This window comes from Phocoena phocoena, chromosome 2 (genome assembly GCF_963924675.1).
Source record: "Phocoena phocoena chromosome 2, mPhoPho1.1, whole genome shotgun sequence".
In the NCBI taxonomy this organism is placed as follows: domain Eukaryota; kingdom Metazoa; phylum Chordata; class Mammalia; order Artiodactyla; family Phocoenidae; genus Phocoena; species Phocoena phocoena.
In genome coordinates this window covers 21,190,468-21,203,080 of record NC_089220.1, presented here as the reverse complement: position 1 = coordinate 21,203,080, position 12,613 = coordinate 21,190,468, and the positions used below count along the sequence as shown (strand labels likewise).

General features: G+C 40.6%; 1 pseudogene; it reads left to right on the top strand.

The window, feature by feature from the left end:
• Positions 1 to 10,480: 10,480 nt before the first annotated feature.
• Positions 10,481 to 11,800, top strand: LOC136118339 (zinc finger protein 813 pseudogene; annotated as a pseudogene).
• Positions 11,801 to 12,613: the final 813 nt, after the last annotated feature.

The following is a 12,613-nucleotide window of genomic DNA, read 5'->3' as shown; positions in this document are numbered from 1 at the left end:
TCACGTGGCTATGGAGGCTGATAAGTCCTAAGAGTCAGCAAGCTGGAGACCCAGGAGGGCTGATGGTGTGGTTCCAGTCTGAAGGCCAGAAGGCTTGAGACCCAGGAAGAACCAGTGCTTCAATTTGAGTCTGAAGGCAAGAAAAGACCAAAGTCCAGTCAGGCAGGGGGAGTTCTTTCTTGCTCAGGGGAGGGTGAGGCTTTTTGTTTTATTCGGGCCTTCAACTGTTGGGATGAGACCTGGAGGGCAGTCTGCTTTATTCAGTCTACAAATTTAAATGTTAATCTCATCCAGAAAACCCTCAGAGAAACAACCAGAATGTTTGACCAAATATCTGGGCACCCCATGGCTCAGTCAAGGTAACATGTAAAATTAACCATTTACCCCCCCCATTAATTCCCTTTGCCAAGTTTCCAATTTGGGGCTGATTCTACCCCATCTCCTTCCCTTTTCCACAGTCTTGTAGGCATGTTTCTGTAATCCTCCATATTTTCTCCATTCTGTAGTCCTAATTAGTTATTAATCTTTTCTGATCTTTGCGCTTATAGACCTTTCCTGTCCATTCCAACACTATCCCCAGTACTTGATCACTACAACCTAGCTAGGAGTTATCTTTAGATTTTTTAAATACCTAATCTGTAGTTTATATTTTATTGTCAGATAACACTTCCTAAAATACCACTTTCATCACATTTGTCCCTCCTTCAAGAGGAGGTAGCTTCCTAACGGTGATTTTTCAACCCTGATTATAGATTAGAATTGGCTAGCGTGCTACAAAATCAACCAACCAGCCAACCAACCAAAAACACCTATGCCTAAACCCAGACCAAATAGTCTCTGGGGGTGGGGTGAAGATAGCTGTATTTTGAAAAGCATCTTTTGGTAATTTTATGCGTAACTAGAGTTGAGAACCACTGTCAGATCAAGCTAAATCTCCTTCAGTCTGATAGTCAAGGCTATCGACCAACCTGCAAATGAGGAACTGCTTGCAGCGTTTCCCAAACTTCTGATAAGAATGTCAAGGATCCCTTGTTAAACCCCATCTTCTATTGACTCTATCTCTGAATCCCTAACTCCGTAAGGGAGGTGCCTGGAACTGCTGCATGTTAATCAAATGCTCCAGGTGGTTCCTAAGTCAGGGATGGTGGGAATGGCAGCAGAGTATCTTGAAGCATCTCCAATTTCGATGTGTGGTGAATCACCTGGGATCTTGGTGCGCAGATTCTGTTTGAGTAGATGGGGGAGGGGATGCTGAAAGCCTAGCGATCCAACAAAGTCCCAGGTGCTGTTGGTTTTACCAGTCTGTGCGCCACACTTCAGAGGCCATGGCTGCCCGTTGAAATCACCCGGGGAGCTTCACAAACTACTGATGTTCGGGTCAGTAGAGATGCTGATTTTAATTGGCCTGGGTACAGCTTGGGCAGCAGGAGTTTAAAAAACTCCACAGGTGAAAGCAGTGTGAAAGCAGTGTGCTGTCAAGTCTGTGAACCAGTGTTGAACAGATTCATCTCTGAGCTTACCTTTAATGCTGATCTGGATCCCTCTGCTTTTTTATCTTCATTAAACCACATCCTACAATTTCTATCAAGCTCTGCTCAAAAGATGCCTTCCTTTTCCAAGATGCTGTCTTTCCTTAATTAACTCAGCTTATAATAATCTTCCTCTAACTTTGATTTATTTCAGCACAAATAGGTACAACTTATACTACATTACTTATAGATGCCTTTCAAGTTATGAATGTATCCAAGTTTTGAACCCCTGTAGGGCATTGCAGAATGTGATTTGACCTTCCTAGTCACTGTATATACATACCTCTTCTACTTTAGGGTCTTAAACACTGTCCGACAAATTATCAAAAACTTGGAAACAAGCAAAAGATATCACAGTGTGTTTAAGCCCAGGTCTGGGTTTGATTTTCTATTGACTGTTCTGTTTTACAATTGTATATGGGCATAGGTTAACCTGTCAATTTTTGTCCAGTAGAGATGCAAATAATACCAGTCTATTGGAAGGGATAACCCCAGATGTTATGAAATATTGCCCTGTAAGGCATTAGTCAATTTTGTATGTAACCCAGCAAACTTGTCTTAACATTCATTTATTAAATTGGCTATATATATCTCACTTGTTCACTCATTAATTAATTAGTTGAATAAAATCTTTGACATATACGATTTTGAATGAAAGTCATGACTTTACCTATTAGAAAACTGTGTTTTAAAATGCTGAAATGCTTAAATAAGAGTTTAATCAATGCATGGCAAAATTAATTGGATTGGAAGAAGTCGATGATAAAGTTTCATATCTGAAGAGACAATATTTCTTACAAGTGTAAAACAGAAAAACCAATATATCAAATAACACGTGAGAAACTCACAGTGGTAATAATTTCAAATAGGAACAAGCCATACTGATTCGGATGCTTTTAGTCATGGACTATGAAGATAATCATTCAGCAAACAGTTTTCAGCTGTTTTCCCCTGTCCCTGTGCATTTTTTTTTTTTTTTTTTGCGGTACGCGGGCCTCTCACTGTTGTGGCCTCTCCCGTTGCAGAGCACAGGCTCCGGATGCACAGGCTCAGCGGCCATGGCTCACGGGCCCAGCCGCTCCACGGCATGTGGGATCTTCCCGGACCGGGGCGCGAACCCGTGTCCCCTGCATCGGCAGGCGGACTCTCAACCACGGCGCCACCAGGGAAGACCTCCCTGTGCATTTAATCAGTGAAAATAGAGGTTCAGAATGATAGGACCATAGTGGGAGGAGCCACGGCCATGAAGTCAAACACAAACTCTTGGCTCTGCTGCTGGTAGTTGGTCTATGTATTAACCCCAGTTGGTTAATAAATCCCTATGAAAAGTGTCTAGTGCATAATGGGTGCTTAATAAATGTTAGGACTCTTCCTCATGAGCATCTCAGAGGACGAGAGAGGTGGACAAGTGCAGCCTGGATTGGAAACCTGAGTTATGGGGAAAGAGTTAAAATGACTTGATACTGTTTGTATAGGGCCATAAAAACACCATCTGCTGGCTTTAGCCGGTTAAGCTATTACAAAGCTGACATCCACTAATGCTGTACTGATGGGGAGGAATGGCCAAGGTTTTGCTCTTTCTGTCATTGTTCCACAAGCTGCCATCTCAAGACCAGTTTCCAGTTTACCCATCATGTAACCCGGTTGTTCAACATTTAAAGATTTATTTTGGCCTTGAAATATTTATACTCTCCTTCCAACCTTTTATTGCTATAGTTACTGGTGAAGAAAGAACAAGGCTCAGGAGGTTACTGTGTGGTATATCAGCAGTTCTAAACTTTGCTGTTAGATTGGGGTGCGTTTGATGTTGAATTAGACTCAGATGAGTGGAATAATATTAAACCCTCATTTTGTATAATGAGGCTAGATGTGCCTTGGATAAAAGGGTAAGGTCTGTTCCTTTTTATACCCATCGGTCAGTGGAGAAAATACCATTTGCTCTGCAATACATGTTGCTGAGCCCAAACTGAACAGTGGCAGATCCTAGACCTCGGGGCTGGGCGGGGGGGGGCGGTGGGGCGACGAGGTTGGCTGAAAGGTGCGGCTGAAGGGTGTCCCCGTGGTAGAAAGGAACTCGAAGATCGCTCCTGTTGCTGCTCACAACACCTGTGTTTGGATCCTCAGTGGCATCATTAGGCATAATGATGGGCTGACTCCACATGCCTGGGACATTTGGCCTCATTTGAATGATTAAAGAGAATAAACTATATGTCCTAGACACCTGCCAACTCGCAATAATAGTATCCTGTATTTACATAATATCTTTCTCTAAGAATTCCAAAGCTCTTTGTCTTTGAAAATCTATTTATGATAGGGAGGGAGAGATAATCATTTTTATTTCACAGAGTTTTAGAGCTGTGGTAGGATCTAAATATTTGGTCGTTTTGGTAACCATTCTCTATCCCAAACTTTGCTGCATATTGAAATCACCTGGAGATCTTTAACAACTATGGATGCCTTACTCCCATGCCCAGGCATCCTCATTTAATTGTTCTGGGGGATGAGCTGGGCACCAGGATTTTAAAAAGTTCCTAAGGTGATTGGAATGTGCACAAAAGCCATGCAGGATCTTAGTTCCCCAACCAGGGATCAAACCTGTGCCCCCCTGCAGTGGAAACACAGTCTTAACCACTGGACCTCTAGGGAAGTCCCAGGGGGCACCATCTTTTGGTGGATAAGGTAAATCAGTTTTTTTCTTGGCATAAGGTTTCATAACCTAGATATTAATCTTTAAAATGGCATGTTATGTTTTTATAGTCTTATATAATAAAAATACCCAGACTGTCCTTGGCACATGGTAGGTGCCCAGCAAAGAGATCTATATCTCTAAATGGATTAAAAAGAAAATTATGGAAAGTGTTTTACATACCTCTCAAAATAAATACATGTATACAGTCAACCAGAATGTTGGAGGGTGAACCCAAAGTAGAATACAAATAGTAGTAAATAAACCTAATTGTATTATGAATGAAAAACATAACCACTCTGAAGGGGCTGGGGGAAACAAGTGCTTGCCTAGGTGACTTTGGAACAAAGCATTTTGATGGGATGCTCTAAGGCTAGAGATGAAAGAACTGTATACAAATTATATACTTTAGTTAGTAAATCTTTTTGTCATAGGAATACAATTTAGCAATTCTGTAACTAAACCCTTTATGTTTATACTAAGGTTGAATAAGTGAGTATATTGTTAATAATGAGAGCCAGGCTCCTCACTGTTGGAAAAAAAGATTGTTAGTAAGGAAAAGGGGAAGGCTAGAATCAACATCACAGTGTTGGATTGGAATTGGAAGGATCAGTATGAACTCATGTTTTTTAAATATGTATACAGATAAATTGATAAAAATATAAATGAGTGTATATGCATGGGTTAGTATACAACACATATTTCCCAAGTCTGTCTGCTTAGAGATTGCAACACTGTAATTTATAAGAAAAATGTATTTGGCCATTCAGATGACCAAAATATATTTCTCATATTATTTGGTCTTCATCCAGGGTTCCTGGCTCTCACCTCCCAAAACCCTTGAAATTTTCTGAGTGATAAGAGCAATTGGAGCATCTTTTGTCATAAATATTTAGTCTCTTGTTTTCAGTTCCTGAAATCGCTTGAGCCATAAAGGTGAAATGGGTGTCTTGTTATTCACGACAAGCCCCTTTCCGCCATAACTGGGTTTATATTAATGAGGTGACCTAAGGATGGGGGATGGTTGCAAGGAAAACAACCATGAGGGGTATGACTGACTTCCGGGGAGGGGAGAGGGGCTGGAGGTTGAATCAGTTACCAATGCCAGTGATTTAATTAATCATACCCATGTAATGATCCTCCATAAGAAACCAAAAGGGCAAGGTTCAGAGAGCTTCCAGTTGGTGAACATGTGGGAATTTGGGGAGAGTGATGCACCTGGAGAGGGCATGTAGCATCCCCATACCTTGCCCTATGCATCTTTTCCATCTGGCTGTTCCTGAATTATATCCTTTTACAGTAAACTAGTGATCTAGTAAGTAAAATATTTCTCTGAGTTCCGTGAGCTGCTCTAGAAAATTAATCAAACCGAAGGAGGGGGTTGTTGGAACCTCTGAACTACAGTCAGTTGGTCAGAAACATAGGTAATAACCTAGGCTTGTGATTGGTGACCGAAGAGAGTGGGTGGGGTGGCCTTGTGGGACTGAGCCCTTAACCTGTGGGATCTGCCACTATCTCTGGGAAGATGTGTAAGAATTGAGTTGAATGGTAGGATACCAAGCTGGTGCCAGAGCATTGCTTGGTGGTATGGGGGAATCGGAGTTGGAATCAGAACACCTTTAGAAGGCCAAGGAACAATAATGCTCCAGTAGCAATGAGCATGTGTAGTGCCTAGATCTTGGTGTCTAAGTCTCATTTTTGATAAAAGGAATCAAGGCTCCTTGCAGGAGAAATGGCTGATTCTAGGGCTGGAGCAAGGAAAAACAAGATGAGCCTGGAGCATCTTCTAGTATCTGAAAGCAAAGAAGTATAAAAAAAATTAATTAAAAAGATGAAGTGTTGTCAAAAGGGAACAGAAACCCACCTAATAGAGCTCCCAATGGCAAAAGTGGACAATTTGAGCAACATAAAAGGTAACAATAATGTTGGATTATGACTTAAAGAATAAAAAAATATTCAGGTCTCCATCCTCATTTAAATAATTGAACAAATAAATGGGGAGAAGAGACAGCTCTTTTTTTACAGAAGAATTCCAATTAATATATATAGAAGGAATGAGGGAAATACCAAATCACCACCGGGCAACACCATGATAGTAATTGTTGCAAGGACGACCTGTGGAAGGATGCTAAAATCAGTGGGCAAACGTTGAGGAGAAATAGTATAATACCATAGTCTCAAAGTATCTCTCCCAAGATGTTTGTCAACTACAAAGGAAGAAATAGTAATTTTACAGGAGAGAAACTCAAGAGCCATCACCTTAACCGTGTAATTGTAAGTTCTGAGACATGTTCATATTATGTTCCTCTTGATGCAATGTCCTGAGAAGGGCAGAGCCTCACTTTTATGATATTCTGTCATATGCCTAAAATGTATGACCTTGAACTAATAATCAGAAAATATTATACAAACTCAAATTGAGGGACATTCTACCAAATAAGCTAACCAGTACTCAGAAAACGTATCAAGATCATGAAAGACAAGTGTAAACTGAAGCAATGTCTTTGATTGGAAGCTAAAGAGACAAAACAACTAAATGCAGCGTGGGGTGCAGGAACAGAAAAAGGACATGAGGAGAAAAACTGGTGAGATTTGAATAAGATCTCTGGTTCACTTCAGCCAGTGATAATTTCCTGGCTTGCTAATTGTAATACTTATGGTTGTGTCAGTTAAAATTAGGAGAAGCTGAGTGAAGGAAATATGGAAACTGTACTATTTTTTGCAGATTTTTTGTTAAGTTTAAAATTATTTTAAAATAAAAAGCTAAAAAATATTGACAAGGGATATTTGGGTGGTGGGATTATGGGCAATTTTTGGTTTTTAATTTTTCCTCTTAAAAACAGTAAAACTAGTTTTTGATTAAAATGAAAATACCTTGAAAAAGAAAAGAAACAAAAAACCGCTTAAGAATGGAAGATATTGGGCTTCCCTGGTGGCACAGTGGTTGAGGGTCCGCCTGCCGATGCAGGGGACACGGGTTCGTGCCCCGGTCCGGGAGGATCCCACATGCTGCAGAGCGACTGGGCCCGTGAGCCATGGCCGCTGAGCCTGTGCGTCCAGAGCCTGTGCTCTGCAGCGGGAGAGGCCACAACAGTGAGAGGCCCGCGTACCGCAAAAAAAAAAAAAAAAAAAAGAAGAGAATGGAAGATTTTAAGAGTTTAGGATAAAAGTGAAAGATTAGACATTTAATACACAATGTTTACTAGTTTTTATACTCTTTTTTTCCTGTTTTTAAGGTGTTTGTGGAGATCAAATGACATAATATATGTAAAAATGCTTTGAAAAACATAAAACGTTCTATAAATATTATCCTTTCTTCTATGGGTCCTCATTTTCTTCTTGTTTATACTATTATTTACCAGTGCTAATTTTATTCATGTTACTTGTTAGGGTATTGTAGAGAAAAATTATAGGAAGTTTGGTCTAAGACAGATCTGCCTATCACATTGTAGACACATTATTGCCATGTCATCATCATCCTCATTGTTTTCATTCTGTGTTTCCCTTTTGTTTTTTTTTAAATTTTATTTATTTATTTATTTATGGCTGTGTTGGGTCTTCGTTTCTGTGCGAGGGCTTTCTCTAGTTGCGGCAAGTGGGGGCCAGTCTTCATCGCGGTGCGCGGGCCTCTCACTATCGCGGCCTCTCTTGTTGCGGAGCACAGGCTCCAGACGCGCAGGCTCAGTAGTTGTGGCTCACGGGCCCAGTCACTCCGCGGCATGTGGGATCCTCCCAGACCAGGGCTCGAACCCGTGTCCCCTGCATTGGCAGGCAGATTCTCAACCACTGCGCCATCAGGGAAGCCCTGTGTTTCCCTTTAATTGCTTTCTTTCCTTCTGACTAAAATGCTCTATTCCTCCATCTTCCCTTGGCCAAAAATCTTGTTTATGCTTTAAGGAACCTCTCAAGTAGTCCTTCTTCACTTAGTCCTCTAACGTTTCATTCCTGCCTTTCTTGTGGTTTACTGTGATGTGTGTGTGTGTGTGTGTGTGTGTGTGTGTGTGTGTGTGTGTGAGACAATCCTCTTTTACACCGTAAATTCCTTGAGGTGCCATTTTGGTTTTTGTGCCTGCCACATAGTAAATGCTAAACTGTAAGCCCTACGATGGAAGGGAGACCATGTTTGTGTTGTTGAGCATGATTTCTTTGGAGCCTACTCTTGTGTCAGGCATTCAATTAATATGGGACTGAATAAAATATGAAATGGGCAGTGGGTAAATGTATCTTGAATGTTGAATAATTTTGGCCCCCATCCCATTTATTCTTTCCATCTCTCTGTGATTTCTGATTATTTAAATTTGCTCGTAATCATTGGACTAGATCCCCGCCCTCACTCTCTGAAGGACTGTATTCAGGTGCTTTGTGATTGACTCCTACTTCCTTGTCAGTTTCAATTCCCGCCACCTTGTACACCTCAAATCCCTAATTTATTGGATTATTTCCAAATTCCCAAATAAACTCTGCACTCTTATTTCCATGAGCTTTTGCCCAGGCTGTTCCTTTTGTCTGAACATCATCCCTCCCATTCTCAATCATCACCTTCTAGTCACCTCATGGGCAGTTTAAAGGGCATTCAGTGAACTTCTGATCTCTTTCTGTTTTCTCCTGTTCTACAGCAAATTGCTAGTAGCTTTATTTAGCCTCTATTCCATTCTTACTTGATTGTGCAAGTCAGTTGTTTATTTGTTGTATCCCTTTGAGATTAGAGGTTCTCAAACTTCATTGTGCAAAAGAATTGCCCAGACAGTTTGTTAAAATGCAGATTCCTGGAACAGAGTCCTCTGTGCTCATCACTGTCCCAGTATTGCTCCAAGTGCAATTCAAAGATACTTGTTACAAATGAAGGTCCTCTGGTCAGAGATTCCCGTTCCATATATTTGAATCTCCAGAATCTCACAGTCTGGCGCTCACAGGCCTGCAACCAATGAAGGGGATGCATATGAATGTCCCCAAGTCAAGCAACAAAACTATGCCTCAGGCCTTTGCCAAATGGAAAGAGATTTCTCACCACTTGAGGAGAGGAGGGAAGTCCTTTGCAGAGAAACTGGAGACAAGCCCCAAGCCCAAGTGAACTGCAGACTCACTTCAGCAGCAGAAAACTGCTGTGTGGCTCATGTCCTCATCTACCTGAAGAATAAGAGGACCAGTCCAGGTCACCCAGTTAACTGGAAGGTTAATATAGGCAGCGGTAGTTGATGATTTACTAGATCAAAGACCTTTGAGTCAGGCAATAGAGACCACCCTTGCTTATTGATTATCATCCAATAGCTTTAAATTATCTTCCGTGTCCTAGGAGACAGAGAAGGACTGGTAAAGAAAGGGGCTTAAAGAAGGTCAATACATCATCCCCCCGCAAGTTAAAGGCCTGAAGCTCAGCATGCACATTCCTTCCAAGTGCACTTACGAGTGGGAGAGAAGAAATGAAATAGGCTTCTAATTACCTAAATTGTACCTACACTCTGTTGAGTCATGCATTAGCTAGCATTCTTCCCCCATTCGAGCTGACTGATGGTTAGGCCAGGAGAAGGAGATTAAACATGTCAGCAATAGGTGTGAAAATAATTGGGGGCAGTAATTGGGAGAAATCCGGGCATCTTGATTGTGACTGCTGTCTTGTTTTCTCTTTCAAAACCTGAATTGACATTAACGTGTTGATGGCCTCATCCAAACTGGGTAGAATTTATTAAAAATAATTACAAAAATGACTTGCATTTACATTATCAGATAACAAGTCACAACCTCAATTCTAGAGTGGCTTTTCAAAGTGGATACCCTATTCCTGTTCCCATACAAAAGTCCCTCCTGTATTAGTTTTTTAATTTTATTTTTTAAGTTGAATTCAGGCTTAGATCTGGTGTCTGGTTTTCTAATATGATAGTATGAATATGCTCATAGTTTGCTTTAGAATGTTAGGTGCATTTTCTATTCAGTAGGCATTCAATAAAGGCTAGTTTAATCTGAATATTTCCTTAAATAAAATTCTGAAGAAAGTGGCATTTCTCTTTGTGGCTCCCAACTTAGTTTTTGTTTAAAAAAACTATAGTAGAGGTCACACTGGGAAGCGTAAGTTTCTCCTAAGTCTGTGCTGTGCGGTCCACCTTTCTCCACCTTCTGGTGTGGGCATCTCTACGAACCTTAAGTCCCAGCAGCCGGCCCCCCACCCTACGTAAATCCAGACGTTGCTGTTACAGATGACCTCTAAAGACTCCTATTGTCTGAGGAAGAAGCCCTGAAGAGGAGGAAGGGAAAAGAAAAGGAGTCAGAAATGGCTCTTTCTCAGGGACAACTGACATTTAAGGATTTGGCCATAGAATTCACTCAGGAGGAGTGGGAATGCCTGGACCCTGCTCAGAGGGCCTTGTACAGGGACGTGATGTTGGAGACCTACAGGAACCTGCTCTCCCTTGATATCTCTCATATACATGTGATTAAGAAATTACAACTAAAAGCAAACACTGGTAGGGGAGAAGTATTCCAAACACTGATGTTCCAAAGACATAACTGGAATGAAATGAAACATTTTTACCTCAGAGTCATCCGGGAAAATATACGAGAATTTGATTCTCAGCAGAGTGATGAGGAAAGAAATTGCAAAGGAATGCCAGTAAACCAAAATGATAATCTCGCTGATGAGAGAAATCGAAATGGAAGAAGTGTTGCAGGAATCAAGCCTGTTGAAAATAGTTTTCCATTAAGCTTTCTGGATGAACTGCATATATGTAAAAGTGAAGAGAAAATTGATGAAATTAATCAAGCTGACAAGAGTGTGAAGGGTAGTGCCTCATTTTCACCACTTCAGGGAATTTCCCCTTGTGTCCAAGTGAACATTTGTAATATACATGGGAGTAATTATATGCAGTCTTTAATAGTGACACAAGATCAGAAATCACAGAGGGAAAGAACTTACAAATGTAATGAGTGTGGCAAAATCTTTCTGCACGTATCATACCTCAATAGACCTCAGATTCTCCATACAAGAGAGAAATTACATAAGTGTGACGTATGTGGAAGAATCTTTAGCAAGAATTCATACCATGTAATTCATCAGAGAATTCATACTGGAAAGGAACCTTACAAATGTAATGTGTGTGGGAAGGTCTTTAGTAGAAAGGAAGACCTTAGAGTTCATAACAGAATTCATACCGGAGAGAAACCTTACAAATGTAATGAGTGTGGGAAAGCCTTTTATTATGCCTCACTCCTCAAAAAACATCAGATAATCCATACAGGGACAAAACCATATAAATGTGATGTATGTGGGAAAGTCTTTGGTCAAAGTTCATATCTTTCAGTTCATCAGACAATTCATACTGGAGAGAGACCTTATAAATGTAACGAGTGTGGGAAAACCTTTTGTTATGCCTCATTCCTCATGAGACATCAGAGAAACCACACAGGAGCAAGGCCATATCAATGTGATGTATGTGAGAAAGTCTTTAGTCAAAATTCACATCTTTTAGGTCATCAGACCGTTCATACTGGAGAGAAACCTTATAATGGTAATGAGTGTGGCAAAGTGTTTAGTCGAAAACATTGTTTTGCTTCATCAGAAAATTCATACCAGAGAGAAACCTTTGAAAAATAATGAGTGTTGAAAAGACTTTACTCACATCTGTATCCTCACCACACATTAGGTAATAAATACAGAGTGGAAACCCATATTTCATGTGATGTACGTGGGAAGATCTTCATTCAAACTTGACACTTTAAAGTCCTGGGAGATTCACACAGAGGAGAAACCATGCACATGTCATGAGTATGGCAAAACCTCACTTACCATCAGATAATCCATACTAGGTAGAAATAGTGGAATTTTCATGAATGTCTCAAGGTCGTTAGTAAAAATTCCTACATTAAGCTCTACCAAAGAATTCATACTGGAAAGAAACCTTACAAATATAACGAGCGTGACAAGTGCTTCAGTGTACTTTCAAGGCTAACTTACTGTCAGGGAATCTGTATTGGTGAGGGACTTTAAGCAACGGTGTTGACAGGTTTCCACATCTTAGCTGCGTTGAGAAAGTCATACTGGAGGGAAATCAAGGAATTCATCCACCACGGAATTGATTCTGGAGATTGTTACCTCATAAATGCCATGAATGGGAAATACCTTTACCCAGGGCTCACATCTCACCAATCATCAGATTTTCCATAGTGGACAGGACACTACAGAAGCACTGAATGTGGTAAAGCTTTTGGGTTGTGCCTTAAACTGAGGGTTCACAAAATCCTTCATACTTATGAATGCAATCAATATGGCTAAGTTTCTTATTATTGGTCACTTGTCACTAGGTATCAGAATATTTATCCTGGAGAGAAACCTCATAAATGTAACCTTTGTGGCAAGGATCTTACCAAAAGATCACAAGATGGGACATACTGAAGTTGTACCTTACAA